This window comes from Hordeum vulgare, chromosome 5H, assembly GCF_904849725.1.
Source record: "Hordeum vulgare subsp. vulgare chromosome 5H, MorexV3_pseudomolecules_assembly, whole genome shotgun sequence".
Taxonomy (NCBI): domain Eukaryota; kingdom Viridiplantae; phylum Streptophyta; class Magnoliopsida; order Poales; family Poaceae; genus Hordeum; species Hordeum vulgare.
Genome location: NC_058522.1, coordinates 64,748,161 through 64,770,709, shown reverse-complemented (window position 1 = coordinate 64,770,709; position 22,549 = coordinate 64,748,161).

Sequence of the window (22,549 nt, the reverse complement as noted above, 5' to 3'; positions counted from 1 at the left end):
AACCCCCATGGATTCTTTTCTCTCTTCCTATCGCCAACATGGGCCACTTCCCCATCGGTGATGCCCATCTCCTTCTCTGTTTCCCAACGAGAGCCCAGGCGCGCGATCTCCTTCTTTGTGACGTTGTCGCCCCCATGCGTTACTTTCCGTCAGAGAATTCAGTGAGAGAGCGAGCACGCTGTGAGGCTCACGGACGTCGAGGCCCTCATATAACCCTCGGCGTGCGTGCCCCCTTGGCCTAGGGTTCCGCGTCCCCCCATCCTAGCGCCGCTACCTCCCTCCATCTCTCCTTCCTCCCCAGGTAAGTTGCTGTAGATCGGGCTAGCAGAGAGAGAAGAAGTGCGCCGCCGTCGTCCACCGTGCTTCCGTCTTCTCCGGCGTCGGCCACCATGTCAGGGAGCTCGGGGAAGGCGCCCGCGCTCCATTCCCGTCCTCGGTGAGGCCGGGGAGCGACCACACCGACGGCCAGCTCCACGTCTCCGGCGTGTTCCCGGCGGCCTCGACCCGTGCTTCGGTTTTGCAACACGACGTCGTCAGGGCTTCTTCACATCTTCTTCAATTCCTCTTCAGGCTTCTTCCTCCTCGATTGGGACCCCCTCTCCACTCCTTCCCCTCGGTGAGCCAGCACTTTCCTCCCTTCCCCCTCTGTAGATGCGGCCAAGGATCGAGGTCGTGCCTCTCTGTTCAGAGATGAGCACGAAGTGCAGGTGTGTGTTGTGTGTTTTTGTGTGCTGTGCCCAGTTCGTGTGGCTCAGGGGATTGATTTCTCTCGCGGTAGAAGTAGCAGCCGTAGCTGATCTCCCTGTGGTGCAGCAGTAGGGTAGACGACCTTGCTCCGGTGGCGTGCTGCCGTCGTCTCTGTGTGTGGAGCAGAGCAGGGCGCCCTTGTAGTTTACCTTGTCTAAGCCCTTTGTTCTGTCAAGTATCATAGCGTAGCCTAGTGGTTTGCATTGTGGTGCGTTGTTCAGTCGACCGTGGGTTCGAGTCCCAGTGTTGCCACCCCCCTTTTTAATTTCCTTTGTTTCACACAGTAGCTGCAGGTAGCACCTTAACGTGTTAAACCTCCGTGTACTTTCAAGTGATGACCCACAAGTATAGGGGATCAATCGTAGTCCTTTTGATAAGTAAGAGTGTCGAACCCAACGAGGAGGAGAATGCTCTGATAAACGGTTTTCAGCAAGGTAATAACTACAAGCACTGAAAGTAGCGGTAACACCAATGGGGACCCTCAGAATCCCCCCGGCGATTGTAGAACAATTCGATAAACTCTGGAGGAGGTGCCTGTGGAGGAAAAAGACAAAGGATGGATTTAAAAGTAATGCACTAGTATCGTGGGACGCAGGTTGCCGCCCGAAAGAAAATGGCGGACTAGGGGTCCTGAATCTCAAGCTACAGAATGACGCGATGCTCCTAAAGATGCTTCACAAGTTCTACAACAAAAAAGAGATTCCATGGGTAGCATTGATCTGTAACACACACTACAGTGAAGCAATCCCCCATGCGCAAGATTGTTGTTGCTCTTTCTGGTGGCGAGAACTGACTAAACTTATGCCGGTGTTCCGAGGGATAACGCGAGTCAAGGTTAACGATGGCCTCTCGACGCTCTTTTGGAAAGACAACTGGAACAATGTCGTATATGCAGAAAAGTTCCCTCGGTCCTTCTCCTTCGCTAGAACCGAAGATGCTTCGGTTCAGAACTTCTTGGGGACAATCTCGCTTCAAGAGGCCTTCTTACTGCCGCTGTCAGAACAAGCACATGATGAACTCAGAGTGATGCAACAAGAAATCAGAGTTGTGCGGCTAAACCCTAGGGGAGATGACTGGGTGTTTACCTGGGGGGCTGACACCTTTGCAACGGCAGCATATCGACGGTTCTATTTCAAAGGAACTACGGTGCATGCAGCTTTTAACTGGCTATGGAAAACAAAATGTGTCCGAAAGATCAAGGTGTTTGGATGGTTCTTGCTGATGGACAGGCTCAACACGAGGAATATGCTCAAATGAAGGAATTACAACATAGGGTCTACTCTTGACTGCATGCTATGTTATCGGCATGTGGAGGAAACCCTGGAACATCTCTTCTTCGACTGCAGCTTTAGCCAACGCTGTTGGGATATGCTAAACATCAAATGGTCAGAACAACAACATAGGCTAGAGAAGCTGCAACATCAGAGGATAGAACACCCCAGGGACATGTTCATGGATATTTTTCTAGTAGCGGCCTGGAGTCTATGGAAGGAAATAAATAACAAGTGCTTTGAGCAAATAACTCCATCTCTGGGGGCCTGACGACGTAGGTTTGTATTAGACTTCTCCAATCTTAGACACCGTGTGCCTACTAGCAAGGTGCAAACCATAGATAACATTGTGGCAACCCTAGCTGATACCACATAATATGTAACTCCACCCGGCCCACCTCACCCCCCTCACCCCAATCCACCCCCTCCCCATCATGTACATGTGTAACTATTGGCTTTATATATACATGCAGTAGGATCTTATCCTACTGTCTTACACTAAAAAAAAGTAGCGGTAACAAGTGAAGGTGTCGTAAGGTGAAACGTAGCAAGCGAAAAGTAACAAGTGACAAGTAGTAGCAACGGTGCAGCAAAGTGGCCCAATCCCTTTTGTAGCAAGGGACAAGCCTAAGCAAAGTCTTATAAGAGGAAAAACGCTCCCGAGGACACACGGGAATTTCTGTCATGCTAGTTTCATCATGTTCATATGATTCACGTTCGTTACTTTGATAGTTTGATATGTGGGTGGACCGACACTTGGGTACTGCCCTTACTTGGACAAGCATCCCACTTATGATTAACCCCTCTCGCAAGCATCCGCAACTACGAAAGAAGAATTAAGACAACATCTAACCATAGCATTAAACTAGTGGATCCAAATCAGCCCCTTACGAAGCAACACATAGACTGGGGTTTAAGCTTCTGTCACTCTAGCAACCCATCATCTACTTACTACTCCCCAATGCCTTCCTCTAGGCCCAAATATGGTGAAGTGTTAAGTAGTCGACATTCACATAACACCACTAGAGGAAAAACAACATACAACATATCAAAATACCGAACGAATACCAAATTCACATGACTATTATTAGCATGACTTATCCCATGTCCTTAGGAACAAAAGTAACTACTCACAAAGCATAATCATAATCATGATCAGAGGTGTAATGAGTAGCATCAAGGATCTGAACATAAACTCTTCCACCAAGTAATCCAACTAGCATCAACTACAAAGAGTAATCAACACTACTAGCAACCTTGCAGGTACCAATCGGCGTCGCGAGACGGAGATTGGTTACAAGAGATGAACTAGGGTTCGGAGAAGAGATGGTGCTGATGAAGATGTTGATGGAGATGACTCCCCTCCGACGAGAGGAGTGCTGGTGATGACAAAGGTGATGATTTCCCCCTCCGGGAGGGAAGTTTCCCCGGCAGGATCGTCCTGCCGGAGCCCTAGATTGGTTCTGCTCAAGTTCCGCCTCGTGGCGGCGGCTAATCCACGGAAAAGCTCAACCCTGATTTTTTTCTCAGACGAAACCCTTCATATAGCAAAAGAGGGGGGGCTAGTGGGCCACGAGTGTGCCCACAAGCCCTGTTGCCGCGGCCAGGGGGGTAGGCCGCGGCAACCAGGCTTGTGGGCCCGTGGCTGCTCCCCTTTGACACTTATTTCGCCCAGTATTTTTTATATATTCCCAAAAAATCCACGTTGATTTTCAGGGCATTTGGAGTTGTGCAGAATAGAGGACTCAGACTTGCTCCTTTTTCCAGTCCAGAATCCCAGCTGCCGATATTCTCCCTCTTCAAATAAACCTTGCAAAATAAGAGAGAAAAGGCATAAGTATGGTTCCACAAAGTATAATAACAGTCCATAAAGCGATAAATATCAACATGAAAGCATGATGCAAAATGGACGTATCAACTCCCCCAAGCTTAGACCTTGCTTGTCCTCAAGCGAAAACCAAGACCCAAAACATGTCCACATGTTTAGGGATGAAGGTGTCGATAAAACATAATACGGACATGAGGGTATCATGATCACACATAGAACATCAATACATCATAGAGATTCTTATCGGAAAGTAACAATTCCTTCACAAAGCAAAGTATGAAACAAAAACCTTACCGAGAAGTAGCCAACAACAGTCCATAGTCATTGAAGCAATTGCAATTTATCATAACAACAGAAAGAGTCAAATAAGAGCTTGTAAGGCAAATCCACATACTCAATCATCTCTTTTGTTTTCCACAATTGTTACAACTCACGTGTTGCTCATGGTATCAAAGTTTCAGTTGGACACATAGAAAGATAGGGGCTTATAATTTTGCCTCCCAACCATTTACCTAAAGGGTAAAGTCAACAATAATAAAGCATAAGTACTCAGCTCCAAGTTGATATATGAATATAGATCTTTCCCAAGCATATGACGTTCACCAAGAAAACGGCTAAATAAGGAATTGGTGAAGATCACCATGACTCTTACAAAGGTAAAAAGTAAAGGTACAAGATAGGCCCTTCGCAGAGGGAAGTAGAGGTTGTCATGCGCTTTTGAGGTTTGGATGCGTGTCCTCTTAATGTGGAGGAACATCACTTTATATTGCCGCCTGTGATAAGGAACTTTATTATGCAGTGTAGCGACCCGACTCAAGACGAGTCAAGCCTCTGTGTTTCTGTGCCATCCCTGGATCAGTATGCTGGCACACACAGTACATCAATGTATATATCAAAGTGCAATCACATGTAAATATCGTAAAATTTATATATACCTTAAATATCTCAGCGGAAGCGGTCAAGGGAGTGGAGTCCCAATAAACACCAACGGAAAGTTGAGTGTAGACCGTAACCCTGGATCGTACTCTTACTCGTCGAAGAAAAATATCTGCAACATAAGACGTTGCAGCCGTGTAGGTCAGCATATTGAATATGCCGGCAAGTCACATAAGAGAGGGGGTGAAAAGTAATCATCTATACTATATGCATATATGGCAGGTGGGGCTATAAGTTTTTTGCGAAAAGCAAGTTTTCTCCTACATCAAGAGAGGGCTAAAAGCAAAATGTTACTACATTGTTGGTTGTTAACGAGACGGTCCCGCCAACCAATTCTTGTACCCAAGTTGTCAATAATTACCCTCATCAAATATATTTAATGGTGTTGAGAAATCCAGATAACTTCAGTTCCTTTGGCTCAAGTTGTCCATGACCGTGGACATGGCTAATCAATTAGGTTTGAGTACTCTGCAGAGTTTTGCACACGTTCCCCACAAGATTTAATCGCCTCCGTGTATGTCCTCGCACTTCAGGGTGTTTGAAGACCGGATGATCAAAACATGGTCTTTCAACGGGTCCCTCTGAATCCCTGTCGGTGCCCATCCATTCCTACCGTTCTTCTACATCTGCTAGCACCGCATGTCCAGAGTCGCCACGTTGTACAACCAAGCCAGAGCCCATAATGACTTGTGGCTGTGCAGGTAAGCCTTGGGTCTTGAAAATATCCGTCCGTCTCCTTGAGCCTGGGTGAAGCTTTCCGCAGGATGTCATGGCCTCTCCAGCATCCCGGGTCATCCACTGGGTTCTCCAGGGAGCCGATCAACCGACCTTCACCCAGAGTTGCATTGCGTCCGAGGTCTTGAAAATCTTGTCTTAACCGGTCTTGATTATTTAACCAACCTCGCATCACTCGTGTTATGCACTCAACCGAAATCCCGTCTACTCAAGCATAGCAATAGGAAATTTGTCGTCCCGGGGCCAAGTATCGGGGTTGTTGTGTGTCTAGCACATGATACTACAATCTATACGAAAATTTCCAAGTACCTACTCAGCATGCAATTGGGCATAGGATGGTAGAACTACGATGCATAAAACATAGGCGATAGTATGATCAAAGTGACTTGCCTGTGATGTTGACGAAGAAGAATTTCTCGAGAAAATAACTTGATAGACTACTCGTCACTCTCCGATGAAAACTACATAGCAAACATAGCATTCACATAAGCACTCATACTAGCAATCATTCTAGCAATCAAAACAAAAGAGAGAGAGCGAATAAAAATCTGAAAGAAACTTTCAATAAGACTAGGGAGTCTTCTACTACGTCAAACACTATATAGTTTTGTCTAACAGCAAATATTAACAAAGAACTAATATATAAATCTAACTAAGATAAAATAAAGTGTTTTTCACAAAATCTTTTGGAAGTATTCCCAAACGGGATTTGAAACAACGGTGAAAACAATTGCACGTTAATACGGAGCTAGAATTGATTTCATTAAAACAAATAAAAATAAAATAACAACTCGTTGCAAAAGTACTGTTAACTAACATAAACAAACAATAATAATCTTTCTGAAATAATAAAGAAAAATATTTTAAAACAAAAGTAGAAAAAGAATTCGCTGAAATCCTAATAGCGGTGAAACAGAAATTATTTCACATGAAATAATGAGTAAAAATACCGAAACAAACAAATAAACAATCAATCTAATAATTATATTAACATTCCAAAATTTATAATTTTGGGATGTTACATGCAGTCTGTCGCTTTTATGTCTTCCTCATCACAGGTTCGTACAAAGCTTATTTTCCACACACTAATAGATCATACATATTAGAGAGCAATTTTTATTGCTTGCCCTATTGCCTTGTGGGCTACTAGTGGGCCCCTCTGGTATTTCATTGATCTAATATTCATTCTATATTCCACAAAATTTCTCCATGAAGTTTCAGGTAATTTGGAGTCCAAACAATTCTAGCCTTTTTCATAGGCTTTCAAGTCTAGAATCTGAGTTTCATATGATTTCCCTCTTTGTGTAAACCTTGTAAAATAAGAGAGAAAAGACATAAGTATTGTAAGTGAAATAATGCTTGAAAACATTACAAATATCAATATGAATTCATGATGCAAAATGGACGTATCATTGGTCAACGCCGAAGTAGGGGGGCTGCGACGCTGCACATGAGTAATAAGGAGGCGGAGGAGCTCGCTAGCGGTCGGCAAGAGCACACGATGGGACAGAGCATCACAGGAGCAGGCAGCGGGCCGGAGCAGGCGACAGGGCGGAGCGACGCTGTTCTGGACGGCCGGAGTTTGAGTTCGTCCATGCGTTCATCTCGGGGAAGAGAAAGCATGAGAAGAAAACAAAAAAAAACTTTTATGGTATGAGATTACGGGATCTGTTTTGTGTGATGCCTTGTGGTACCATAAATTCATTTTAGAGGGTCGTGTATACTATTTTTACAAGTGATGGGTTTACGAGGTCTACTGGGTTGCTCAGTTCTAGTAGATGGATGCAAAATCTATTGATCCGAGTCAGGCATAGCTTATACATGGGACAACCGCCAATCTGGAGAGGCTAGCATTAAAGCATGGTTGGATCGAGCATTTGTAAATGAAGAATTCTGACAACAGTTTTAGCACATAAGCTGAGACATCAGTGGAATCTGATCACTGTTTTGTTGTTGCAGAAGTCAAGGAAACTTTTCCATCTATACCAAGGGCCAAGAAGCAATTAAGGTATGAGTATGTATGGCAGACTCACAGACTATGATCGCCTGGTTTCTGAGACCTGGCAAGGCATACACCATGGTCTTAGGCTACAAGGCATTGCAACAGCACTGCGGGAGAGCTTGAAGCGATGATAGAACCCTGGGGTTCTAGGGAATTTGGGTGCTTGACAAGGATAGTGAAACAACTTCAGAAGAAGCTTGACTGGATACTGTCTCTTTCAGTCGGTCGCGGGTCTTCGGAGGAGGATAAATGCATGGTAAAGAAACTCGAAGAAGCTCTATACGAGGAGGAGGTTTGGCTTTGGCAATGAACTCGCATACCGTGGTTCTGAGAAGTAGATCGCAACACTTCCTATTTTCAAGCACAAGCGAGACAACGTAATAGAATGAAGAAATTACACGGTATTCAGAGGACTGATGGCTCAGTTTGTGCACATGAAAATGAGGTGCAAATGTTCTATCGAAACTTGTACTAGTATATCTCACTGCATCAATGGTTTAGTAGCACGACAAACGATAGTAGTAGCAGTAACAGTGATAACAACAATTTTGGTAACAACAGTAACAGTAGTGATTGAGTAACAGGTGTGACAATAATAGCAGTAGTAGTAACTTAGCAAGATTCAATATGTGAAAAGCGTAGGCACATGGATCAGCGATCAAAAGTTATGGATGACATCAATCATGTAATAGATACACACTAGAGCGACACAGAATTAGCTTCAATTCATCAATATAACGTAGGCATGTATTCCATATATACTCATACGTGCTTGCGATAAGAACTTGCATGACATCTTTTGTCCTACCCTCCCATGGCAGCGGGGTCCAATTGGAAACTTAGGGATATTAAGGCCTCCTTTTAATAGAGAACAGGAACAAAGCATTAACACATAGTGAATACATGAACTCCTCATACTACGACAATCTCCGGAAAGAATCCCCATTATTGTCACCTTGGGGTATGCGGAACAAGGAACGTAATATGTGCATACAACTTTCAAGATAGGATCTAAATACTTTTCATATTCAGAGAGAACATAATAAGTTTATGTCTGAAATCATGGCACTCGGGCCCTAGTGACAAGCATTAAGCATAGTAAAGTCATAGCAACATCAATCTCAGAACATAGTGGATACTAGGGATCAAGCCCTACCAAACTTAACTCGATTACATGACAAATATCATCCAATCCCATCACCGTCCAACAAGCCTACAAAGGAATTACTCCCTTTTAATGGTGAGCATCATGGTGGTGCTGATGGAGAAGGGTTGATGATGACGACGACGACCAATCCCCCTCTCTGGAGCCCCAAACACTCTCCAGACCAGCCCTCAAGGACAGGATGTGGCGGTGGCTCCGTCTCGTAAAACATGATGGAATCTTCTCTCTGGTTTTTATCTCTGAAGATGTGAATTTATAGGAGTGGAATTAGGGTCGAAGGAGCAACATGGGCCCCATAAGCTATCAGGGCGCGCCCAGGGGGTGGGCACGTCCTGTTGGCTTGTGGCCCACAAGGAGCCCTCCTCTAGTGGATCTGCGCTCCACAATTCATTATATATTCTAGAAATAATTGACAAAAAGTTTCATGCAATTTTGAAAACTTTCATTTTTGCACAAAAATAACACAAAGGTAGTTGTGCTGAAAATAGCATACGTGTGGGTTAGTTCCATTCAAAGCATGCAAATTAGAGTCCAAAACTGGAGCAAAGGTGTTTCAAAAAGTAGATACGTTGGAGACGTATCAACTCCCGAGAGCTTAACTCATTGCTTATCTCTAGAAATTCAGTTGATAAACTGAATGTGATAAAGAAAACTTTTACAAACTCTTTTGTTCTCGTTGCCATATATATGCTTAGATAGTGTTCAGGTTTTCAACATAAATCAAAAGTAATCATATCCATGATAACAATTAAGAATCATATTCGTTCATGGTGATACATAACCAACTAGCAAGCAATAATAAGATATCTCACATGCCAACAATTTTTTAAAACAATCATGATATAATATGGTGACATGGTATCTCGCTAGCCCTTTCTGAGACTGTGAAACATAAATACAGAACCCCTCTGAGGTTCAAACAGGGACTAAACATTATAATTCAGGGTAGAAACGATCCAGTTCATGCTCACATCCAACATTAACCAGACTCAATGCATAAGAATGACAATAGTGCTCTCCAATCTTGGGCTTTTAGTAAGAGGGTGATGACTCAACATAAAAGTAAATAGATAGGCCATTCGGAGAGGGGATCATTGATTTGGAGAGGTGCTAGAGCTCAAGTTCTAAAATAGGAATGAAAATATAACTTTTGGGTGGTATTCTTTACTATCAAGGTTACGACAAAAGTTTTCAGTATCTTCCATGCTAAACTCATTATTGGTGGTTTCCAAACAGAATTGTGAAGTTTACTCCTATCCACCATCCATACACAAACCATGGCTAGCCAAATTCATGGGTTCCCTCCAACATATCAACTGTCTGAAGGGTTTTTGTTTAATTTAAATTTTGATCATACAGGACCGGGCATCCTTTTTACCAACCTCTCTCGTACAATGATGGCGAGTAAAAGACCGTCTTGAGAATAACATACTTAGCATGGAAGATACCGACCACCTCATCGCTACATGAGTAGTACAAGTGCATAAAACATATATTTGTTTGAATATTAGGTGGCACATGCAAATTTACTTTGAACAATAGGGTAATAAGCATATAGGTAGGTATGGTGGACTCATGTGGAATAACTTGGTTTAAGGAGTTTGGATGCACAAGCAGCATCCCCTCTTACTACAAATGAAGGCGGGTCCATACGTAGTATCTAGATGGTTCTCCCTCTCTTTCTCTCTCTCTTTGTATCTCAATACAACGGTGATCCATTTGATGTAATGACTTTGTGCAGTGTGTTCGTTGGGATCCGATGAATTGTGAGTTTATGATCAGATCGATCCTTGTTTTATTTGAGTTATTTGTCGATCTCTTTGATGCATGATTTAGTATAGCCTTGTATTTCTTCTCCGAAGTTTTGGTTTGGTTTGGCCAACTAGATTAGATCTTCTTGCAATGGGAAGAGGTGCTCGGTAATGGGTTCTATCTTGCGGTGTTCAGTCCTAGTGACAGAAGGGGAGTTGATACGCATGTGTTGTTGCCATTAAGGATAACAAGTTGGGATGAATTCTTATATGCTTTTGTCTTGACTACATCATGTCATTGTTCTTAATGCATTACTTCATTCTTATGAACTTAATACACTAGATGCATGCTGGATAGTGGTCGATGTGTGAAGTAATAGTAGTAGATGCAGGCAGGAGTTGGTCTACTTGATTTGGATGTGATGCCTATATAATGATCATTGCCTTGGATAGTGCCATAACTATTTGCTTTTCTACCAATTGCTCATTAGTAATTCGTTTACCCACCGTATGCTATTTTCTTGAGAGAGATGCCACTAGTGAATCCTATGACCCCCGGGTCTACTTTAATTATAAGATCAATCTCGTTTACTTATACAAAAATACCAAAAATACTTTCTGCACTTTTTTATCTTTTATTTATTTTTCAATCTATCAATCTATCAAATATCATTTAGTCTCACTTCTTAACCGCCGAGAGATTGACAACCTGTCATCTGCGTTGGGTGTGAAGGTTTTCGTTGTGTGTGCAGGTGCCGATGTTGCTTGGTTCTCCTACTGGATTGATAACCTTGGTTTCTTAACTGAGGGAAATACTTACTCTACTGTGCTGCATCATCCTCTCCTCTTCGGGGATAAAAATCTAACACAGTTTACAAGTAGCACGGCTACATGGGTAGCATAAATGGCTCCTTATTAGTTGCCACTACCTCTGTTAGAATGCAACGTCCGGCAAACAATGGCATCGAGGTTATAATGACTCTCGCGAGTCACTGCAGTGTGAATAAGGCTCAAATGGGGGGTGCGCAATGCACTACAATCCTGCTTACCCACTACACATTTCCATTATGTAGTGCAAAGTAGTGAATAGAGGGAAATTGAATACTTTTTTATTCTATCTTGTGTCACCCCTCTATATTCTCCAACACAAAGACTTTCTAGGAACAAATTACAATTATATTTTCACGTTTTTTTCCAGCGAGATCCAATAGGGGAGTTTGCATGACTCGTAAAATTCCTGTAAATATAAACTGTAAGACTTATCATAGAGATTAAACAACACTCTAGAAATATCAGGATGATATCGAAATCCATGCGTGAATGAGTGAGTAAGATTATAGTGTTGGACATACTTATCTTCAAGAAAGTCGGTGAGGCTGGTATTGTAAATTTACTGATTGAATTCCTCCTTAATGCCCGCACTGCTCATGAACACATCGCATGGCCAACGACATGATTTAGCATCTGACATGAATACATGCTTGTTCTAGGTTCCACATACGCTTGTTGTACCAAGCCCTCGCTCGATGACTCACTCGAAGAACGCCTCCTTGAGGAACTTGTCCTGAACAAGTTCATTTTCCCACACACAAATTTCTGAAATTTTTGGACCACAAAATTATGCTAGTAAAACTTTGCAAGATTGGTAGTAACTACTCTTATGGATGCCTAGAGGACATATCAAGCATCCTCACTAATTGGAATTCAAAGGATTGGACATGCAAACTCGTTTTTAATAGCACCAAGTGCAGAAAAATATGCAAAATATAAACCACTAAAGCAAAAACTAATTGGAGGATCAGGAGGGTTACATACAAAGGAGCAATACCTCAAAACAGTTTCGGAAAGGGAGTTTTGAGAAAAGAGATCAAAAATTTCAGTTTCTAGGGAAAGAACACTCGGACGAACTGTTTTCGATTAGGAAACAAAACATAAATGGTTTAGTTTAACAAGATGTGTGTGATATGCGGCATATAGTTCACATAGATGAACTGTTTCTAAAGATGTCCTGGCGTGCCGTGGAGCCCTCGAATGAGCTCTCACCGGTATGCGAGGGATCTCGCAAGTGCACTCGCCACATGAGCAAATGCGAAGAAATGGTGGTGCTGCAGTCCTTGGCCATCGATGATGCTAGTCTCGCCGGCCTAATTAGGCAGGAGGAGCTAGTCAACAGATTGGTGAAGCTGTTCAAGATTAGCGATGCCGCGTGTGAGAAGGCGACCGACCTCGTCGTTACACTCATGGGTGACAATGCAAAGCTCCTCAAGGAGCTTGCCAAGGAGGAGGAGGAGGACGACGCTAGCTGGAAGAAGTTGCATGAGCATAGCAGTGCCTCAGGGATGACACTGAAAGCAGTCGTAGAGGAAACTTGAGGAAGCTCCGCATCGAGCGCGAGTAGGAGGTGGAGGAACCAGTGGATGCTATCAAGCAAAGTCGTGATGATTTGAAGAAGGAGGGGGAGGAAGCTGTCGCCCGGGGATTCATCAAGGAGTAGAGATAGTAGCGACCGAGATCGTCATGTGTGAATTCCTTCTTCTCTTGCCCTTGTGTCTTTCGTGCTTTGCCGCGTGTGGCATTTAAAATTATTCGGAATATGTAAGACAATTATTATCCACGCCATGGTAAATTTGTCCTTGTATTATGTGTTGCCATTTGATTTTCTCGTCGTATTATTTGTTGCCGCATGAGGCATTTTAAATTATATGGAATACGAGTTAGAAACAAGCTAAAATCATGTTCTCAACGAGGCACGATCAAATCAGATGCTTAACATTGAGCGGAGCCATGGGATAAAAATAAAACACCCTCCGTCGAAGTGCTTTAATTAACTGCGTGTTAAACAGGAGCTCGGGCTGCTTGCACGCGTCCCATCGAGCATGCGCGGCTAACTGCTCGCGCTTGTCCCGTCAAGTCAAACAGCTGCACGCACACCATCGACTATGGTTAAATTGTTGCAGAAAACACAAAGAGGACCAATGAACCAGGACCGAGGTAGTACTCTCCAATAAAAATAGGGATGTGTGGCCACACTTAAATTGATACAGAAATACACACGGTGCACATAATACAACAGTTTGCGATAGTAACATGTCTGCTATTTGTTCCAAAGGACTACGTTCGGTAATAATGTGTGTGCCTTGTCTCAAATTGGACAAATTTTTTACCATGACATATATCTGCCATGTCATGAAATCATGGCAAGTTTGATGATTTTTGAGTAAGTTTTCGATTTACTAGGATTTATAAACCAAGATTCTCAATATTGCAGGACGATGAGATCTATGTAATTCATTCCCATTCCTTCAATGAGACCTAAACATGCACCCAAGGACACATGCACTATTTTTCTAGCCATTTTGGTAGACTGGGCATGTATTTGTAGTTCGGATTATAATTATGGACATTAAATTCCTAGAAAACTCAGTTAATGTATTAAAAAGGCCAAACGAACCCTGAATATTTGAAATGTCAGCATGAATCTCATGTTGTTCCATATTGCGTGTAGAAAAAAAATACAAGGCGAGAAGAGGCAGCAATTATCGTTTCACCCACAAGGGGGGGGGCACATTTCCCTATCAGAACCATGAGGGTTCTTGCGATAAGCTCCGATTTGTAAGAGGTTTGTAATAAATATTGGCCCAAATTGGACAATTCTTTTACCACGACATATATGTGCCATGTTGTGACACCATACCAAATTTCATGCTTTTCTGGTGAGTTTTGGATTTACGGGGACATAAACTGAGATTCCCAGTATTTGAGGCCGAGCTAGGACACTGATACGATTGTAATCCATTCCCATTCCTTGCATCACTAGTAGAAAAATGGCCCTTTTGTCCAAGTTCCAGAGGCCCATTAGCCCCGGTTCTGGAACCGGGACTAAAGGGTTGGGACTAAACCCATAACCTTTAGTCCCAGTTCCCTTACAAACCGGGACCGAAGGGTCTCCACGTGGCCTCTGCGGGTAGCCCGGGCAGGAGATTCTTTAGTCCCGGTTGGTCACACCAACCGGGACAACATGGCATCCACGCGTCAGCATCTGGGTGGAGCTGGTTTTTTTTTGAATGGGGGGGGGGTGGGTTTGGGGGGTTTTGGAGCGTTAATTTAGTGGTTTCATATTGTGTTATCTAGCTAATAGAGAGAAGTGTCCTCTCATTCTCCATGCTTGGTCGAACAACAACTTTTCGTATATCTATCCGACGCTATTACATATATACAATATAAAATCTTTTACAATTAATCCAAAAAATCATCTAATTAAGATCCAATGACAAATCCACACTCCGTCTTTAGGTATGACGTGGTCAACAAAGAATCCCGCCAATTCCTCTTGAATTGCTCGTATGCGATCGTATGGTAGGAGTTGATCCTGCATCTCACAGATCTAATTTAAATAAGGGGGTCAATACATGCATATATATGAATAAAAATCAAAACAATTGTGAATATTATTTACGTACTTGAAATTGTTTCTCATAGAAGACCCGCTCAGAGGTCGAGTGGCGAATGAACTCGCATACGTAGTATGCACATAAAACAGTGCCTTCTTTCTGGTACATACACTTTACGAGAATAGTCAATCAAACTGATAAGCAACCATGGTAAAGATTTATTGATGAAAATTTGAATCAATTAGATATGCGTGGAACTAGCTAGTACTACTTACTTTGGGGTGCGTAAATCACAACTCTTTGTTTTGACCGGGAACCTTATTGGCAAACTTCGTCCAAACCCTGCCAGGCAAAGCAAATGATTACTTGATATCAGGAAATTAACAAAAGTTGCATGCCAATATGGTCTCGGTATATTGACTGAACTTACTTCTTGAGCATGCCGATATGGTCCTCATAATCCTCTTCGGCTTTATGTCTCGAGTCTAAGACATTTACTAGTGCCCTGCCAACGTCAATGGATAGCAGAATAAAGTGGTCTCTGCGCACGCATATATAACTCATCAATTACATTATTTATTAACCTCGAGTAAGCAAAACCGAGTTTACAGAGAATATAACAACACTCACTTGAAGTTGTAAGGAAAGATTATTTCCACTTTTTTTATGTATAAGGAACGAGTTTAGCAAGCTCTCCTCGGCCTCTTTGATTGAGTTTTGTACCGTCAATTCATTTACGACATCTGGGCTAATGAACCCAACGTCGACGATTCCTGCTTTTTTTAATTTGACGATCTTCAATATACATAATATATATAGTGAGGATAATTATATATACATGCAATTAATGAGCTGGGCTAGAGACTTAACTATAGAAGTAATACTTATAGACAGTAGGAACGCATGAGTTGTTTGTCAAGGGCCAGTTGATTGTATAACTGAAATAACTCCTCAAATTGAATAGTAATCACGGGAAGTCTAATGAATTCGTGCTCTGGTTTCACTGCCACGTACATAGCGTTTTTCCCAGACTCCCTGCAGGTTTTCATGTACCACTCATGCAATCTGTGCATCATCGTTGTTAGAGCAGGATAACCAGGTTTGACGAGAGGCTTCCCGTGCACGTATTTATATTGTTCTTTTGTTACATCATCCCCCAAGTAATCATCGGGATTGGTACCGAGCACCACCTCCGGATGATTAGCGACGACGATATAGAGCTTGGGAATTGTTTTCCCACTTCTTCGTTCTACTAACCATGCATCACTAGAAGTAGTTCCCGACCGCACCGCTTGTGCATATGTCTTTTTAAGAATGCGGTCATAGTTGGAATCCGGTGAAGGTGATGGTGGACGTTGCAGTTGATTGATAGTGTGCTCCACTTTTACCGGATCTAGCTTCTCCTTCGGAGGTGGAGTTTTCTTTGCAAAATGGGCCCTCAATTCGGCACGACATATCTCCTTGTTTTCCTCCTTGGTCCTCTCATATGGTATTTTTTTCCAGAGGCTTGAGAGGTGGACCAAATCTGATTTGCCTCCCGCCTCTGCTTGTAGTGCTAGCCGTCGGAGAGAAGGAGGCATCTCTCTTCCGCTTGAGAGAAGGAGGCGGACTGCTCTGACACGCCGAACGAGCCGGAGCGGTGGCGTTTGTCTTCCGACGTTGCCGACGAGGCGGAGGAGGAGGCGGACAGCTCTGACCCGCCGGAGTAGGCAAAGGAGGAGGAGAAGTGCCCTGACTCGTCGTCATCGTCGGAGGAGGTGGAGTGCCCTCACTCGTCGTCGTCGTCGTCGGAGGCAGAGGCATCCAGTTTGGAAGCTTGATGAACTCCTTCTGCCATAAACATGTACTCCCCATAACACGAACCGGCTGAATCTCCCCTTCACCTGTAGGGTGGTCAAGGTCGAGCTGCTCAAAGTCCTCCATTACTTTATCCACCATCGCAATAGCATAGCCATGTGGAATCTGAAGGCAGGGAAAAGTTCCGTTGGGTTGAGGAGGTTCAACAGAGTCGACAACCGCCTTGAAAGTGAGGTTCCGACATTTCATCATAAGCTCGCAACGTTGAGCCTCCATGATAGTATCCATGGGGTAGCTAGGAGTCGTGAAGTCATGCTGAACGGGCTCCGTGGAAGCCATGCTGCTTCTCCACTGAGATGGTGGGGTACGTTCTAGGGTAGCTTCGTGCCGCTGAGATGGTTGGTCGGTAGCTCGCTGGCTCTCAAGTTCCTCTAGCTTTTGCAGTCTTTGCCTTGATCTGTTGCATGTCGCTCAACTCCGCTTTCCTCTTTCTCTCCTGGCTTCTGTGACCGATTGTGTTAGGAAACCCAAACTTTCACGGAACGGAGCCTGGTGTGCCTCGTGTTCGTCCAGGGTGCTCAGCATTCCCTAGGGCATAAGTCATCTCGTCATTCTCTCTGTCTGGAATGAACGTCCCTTACTGCGCTGCGGCGATACACTTCTGAAGCTTGATCATGGGTATTGCATGTTGCTCGTCCGTCCAACGAAACTTCCCAATTTTGGGATCCAAGTTCCCGAACCCCGAAGAACCAATTCCTTCAACGCTCTGGCTAGTTCAATGTCTCTGGTTGGACCCCTTTAGCAATCAGGTTATTCTCAGCTTTGTCCCAGAACGGCCGGGCTTTGAGGTAGCCACCTGACCCCATGTGATGGTGATACTTCTTCTTTGCAACATTGTTCTTGTTTCCCTCTGACATTTTCTTACTCTTCTTCGATGACTTGTAGGCCACAAATGCGGGCCAGTGATCTCTTTTCTTCTCAAATCGGTCGACGAATTCTGGAGTCTTGCCTTTGTCGACAAACATTGATTTCAAATCATTCTTCCACTTCCTGAATATATGTGCCATCTTCTTAAGAGCACACGCCTTGACAAGTGGCTCTATAACTGGCTTATTTGGATCTTCGTCTCGCGGTAGGGTGAAATTTGCCTTCAGCGCGGTCGAAAGATCATCTCTCTACCTATCGGTGACCTAATCACCTTCAGGGACATCGTCCCCCTTAGGTTTTTTCCATTGCTTGACGCTGATCGGGAAGTTGTCCCTAACAATAGCTCCGCACTGAGCAGAAAATGCGTCCTTGGTTAGCTTGGGTTCAATCGGTAGGCCATCGGCCCCGATTGCTGTGATTGTGAACTTTTCATCCATGTGCAACCTTCTTTTCGGGCTTCGTCTCTTTACCGAAGTTTGGCGCGATCCGGAGGGCTATAAAAGAAGAAATAAGTGTTAATATATGTACATACCTTTGGGCTTAATTAATATATATACCTCGCCAGACTTTGCAACATCTCCCTCCTCCGTTCGATCACCGGTGCCGTCATCATGGTCTCCTTCTTCCTCCGGCCTTCGGTCACCGGAGCCATCATGATCATGTACTTCCTCCTCCATTGTTCGATCATTCGAGCTGTCATCCTCTCCTTCCAGACCATCGGTGTCATTGAAATACGACAAATAATCATCGAGCATCATCTCCCCCAACAACTGTTCTCTTTGATCCATATAGTTTCTGCAAATATTTCAGCTCCTCGTATGAATAACCGAATTACACGAACTTCTATGTTTTAAACATGCACAAACTTTTTTATATTTCATTTTCAAATGTTGAATAGTTCATAGATGTACGTTATGATATAAAATGCAACAGATCTCAAGAGGCAAAAATGTTTTCTTTCACTTAGAACCAATAATCAACTTAATACATCTCGAATTCAATCTCCAATACATCTCTAGTAGAATCTATATATGAGCAAAATTTGTATGAACAACAATATGTAGGGGCGGAGGCGGCGACAAGCAGAGCACGCATAGGAGGAGCTTACCGGGGCCGACGGGCTCGGGGCGGCGACGACGGCGGACTCGGGGGGCGGCGACGGCGACGTGCTCGGGGCGTCGACGGCAGCGAGGAGGACTGGATCAGGGGCGACGGTGATGGCGATGTGCTCGGGGCATCGGCGACGGGATCGGGGACGGCGGCGACGACGAGGAGGACTAGATCGGGGCGGCGACGACGAGGAGGATTGGATTGGGGCGGCGATGACGAGGACTGGCTGGGGGCGGCGGTGAGCAATGGGAGAGTTTTGGGGGAAATTCCGACAACTCCCGCCTATATGCGAAAACCTGCTGTCCCGGTTGGTGGCCCGATCCGGCACCAATACCACCCTTTCGCCCCGACTGACTCAGCAAACCGGGACTAAAGGTCAATTTTCAGTTGCCAAATGCCGGGGAAGAAGATACCTTTACTCCCGATTTGCGGAACCAACCGGGAAAGAAGGGTGCCTTTTGTCCTGGTTTGTGCCACCAACCGACACTAAAGTTTGTCTCTGGTCCCGGTTTGTGCCACTAATACGTCTCCAACATATCTATAATTTTTGATGGTTTCATGCTATTATCTTGTCAAACTTTAAATGTTCTGTATGCCTTTTATATCTTTTTGGGACTAAATTTTTAACTTAGTGCCAAGTGCCAGTTCTTGTTTTTTTGCATGATTTTCACCCTTTTCAGAGGAGGGATTTAAATGGAGTCCAAACGGAATGAAACTTCCAAAAAGATTTTTTTCCGAAACAGAAGACGATCGGGAGACTTGAGAACCAAGACACAGGGTCACCAGGGACCCCACAAGCCCCCTAGCCGCGGACAGGGGGGCCCGCGCCTCCCAGGCTTGTGGGCTCCCTGGGCCTCCTCTACCCTAGGTCTTTCGCCTATATATTCCCTAAAATCCCAGAAAAAATCAAGAGAGCCACAAAAATACTTTTCCGCCGCCGCAAGCTTCTATCTCTGCAAGATCCCATCTGGGGCACGTTCTGGTGCCATGCTGGAGGGGGATTTGGATACGGAGGGCTTCTTCATCAACACCATGAACTCTCCAATGATGCGTGAGTAGTTCACCATAGACCTACGGGTCCATAGCTAGTAGCTAGATGGCTTCTTCTCTCTCTTGGATCTTCAATACAAAGTTCTCCATGATCTTCATGGAGATCTATCAGATGTAATCTTCTTTGCGGTGTGTTTATCGAGATCCGATGAATTGTGGATTTATGATCAGATTATCTATGAATCTTATTTGAGTTTCTTCTGATCTCTTATATGCATGATTTCATATCCTTGTAATTCTCTTCGAGTTGTCGGTTTTGTTTGGCCAGTTTGATCTATGATTCTTGCAATGGGAGAAGTGCTTGGTTTTGGGTTCATACTGTGCGGTGACCTCACCCAGTGACAGAAGGGGTAGCGAGGCACTGATGACCCACAAGTATAGGGGATCAATCATAGTCCTTTCGATAAGTAAGAGTGTCGAACCCAACGAGGAGAAGAAGGAGCTGACAAGTGGTTTTCAGCAAGGTAAAATCTGCAGGCACTGAAATTGTCGGTAACAAGTGATTGTTTGGTGAGATGATTCGTGGCAAGCAACAAGTAACAAAAGTAGCAACGGTGCAGCGAAGTGGCCCAATCCCTTTTGTAGCAAGGGACAAGCCTGGACAAAGTCTTATAGGAGGAAAAACGCTCCCGAGGACACACGGGAATTTCTGTCATGCTAGTTTCATCAAGTTCATATGATTCGCGTTCATTACTTTGATAGTTTGATATGTGGGTGGACCGGTGCTTGGGTACTACCCTTACTTGGACAAGCATCCCACTTATGATTCACCCCTCTCGCAAGCAACCGCAACTACGAAAGAAGAATTAAGACAAAGTCTAACCATAGCATTAAACTAGTGGATCCAAATCAGCCCCTTACGAAGCAACGGATAAACTAGGGTTTAAGATTCTGTCACTCTAGCAACCCATCATCTACTTACTACTTCCCAATGCCTTCCTCTAGGCCCAAATAATGGTGAAGTGTTATGTAGTCGACGTTCACATAACACCACTAGAGGAAAAACAACATACAACATATCAAATTACCGAACGAATACCAAATTCACATGACTACTATTAGCATGACTTATCCCATGTCCTCAGGAACAAAAGTAACTACTCACAAAGCATAATCATATTCATGACCATAGAGGTAATGAGTAGCATCAAGGATCTGAACATAAACTCTTCCACCAAGTAATCCAACTAGCATCAACTACAAAGAGTAATTAACACTACTAGTAACCTTACAAGTACCAATCGGAGTCGCGAGACGGAGATTGGTTACAAGTGATGAACTAGGATTTGGAGATGAGATGGTGCTGATGAAGATGTTGATGGTGACGAGTCCCCCTCGATGAGAAGAGTGTTGGTTATGACGATGGCGATGATTTCCCCCTCCGGGAGGGAAGTTTCCCCGACAGGATCGTCCTGCCGGAGCTCTAGATTGGTTTTGCTCAAGTTGCGCCTCGTGGCGGCAGCGAATCCACGAAAAAGCTCCTCCCTGATTTTTTCCTGGACAAAACCCTTCATATAGCAAAAGAGGGGGAAAGTGGCCAGCAGGTTGCCCACAAGCCCTCATGGCGCGGCCTGGGGGGTGGCCGCACCGAGCAGGCTTGTGGCCAACCCCTGGCGCCCCTCTGGCACTTCTTCAGCCCAGTATTTTTTATAAATCCGGAAAAAAGCCTCGTTGATTTTGACGGCGTTTGGAGTTGCGCAGAATAGGTATCTCAACTTTGCTCCACTTTCAGGCCAGAATTCCAGTTGCCGACATTCTCCCTCTTCATGTAAACCTTGCAAAATCAGAGAGAAAAGGCATAAGAATTGTACCATGAAGTGAAATAACAGCCAAAGAAGCGATAAGTATCAACATGAAAACATGATGCAAAATGGACGTATCAACTCCCCCAAGCTTAGACCTCGCTTGTCCTCAAGCGAAAGCCTAGTTCCATAAATATGTCCACATGTTTAGGGAGAGAGGTGTCGACAAAACAAGATACGAACATGCATGCATCATGATCAAGATCAGAACAGCAATACCAACATATAATCTCTCATGCTAAAGTGATAATTCCTTCACAAAGTAAAGCATGGATCAAGAACCTTACCGAGAAGTAACAACCGATAGCCTTTAGTCATTGAAGCAATTTCAATTTATCACAACATCAGCAAGAGTCAAATAAGAGCTTGTAAAGCAAATCCACATACTCAATCATTCTTTCGTTCTCTACAATTGCGACAACTCATGAGGTACTCATGAGATCAAAGTTTCAGCTGGACACAGAGAAAGATAGAGGCTTACAGTTTTGCCGCCCAACTGCTTACCTCAATGGTAATGTCAACAATAATAATTCATGAATGCCTACCTCCAAGTTGACATATGAATATAGATCTTTCCCAAGCATATGACGTTAGCCAAGATAAAGGTGAAAAAGGGAATTGGTGAAGATCACCATGACTCTTTCAAGGGAAAAAAGTAAAGGTACAAGATAGGACTTTCGCAGAGGGAAGCACAGGTTGTCATGCACTTTTGAGGTTTGGATGCGTGTCCTCTTAGTGCGGAGGAACGTCACTTTATATTGCCTCATGTGATAAAGAACTTTATTATGCAGTCTGTCGCTTTTATGTCTTCCTCGTCACAGGTTCATACAAAGCTTATTTTCCACACACTAATAGATCATACATATTAGAGAGCAATTTTTATTGCTTGCACCGATGACAACTTATTGAGGGATCTTATTCAATCCATAGGTAGGTATGGTGGACACTCGTGGCAAAACTGGTTTGAAGGTTTATGGATGCACAAGTAGTATCTTTACTTGGTGCGGGAGTTTTGGTTAATATGAGGTGGAAGCAAT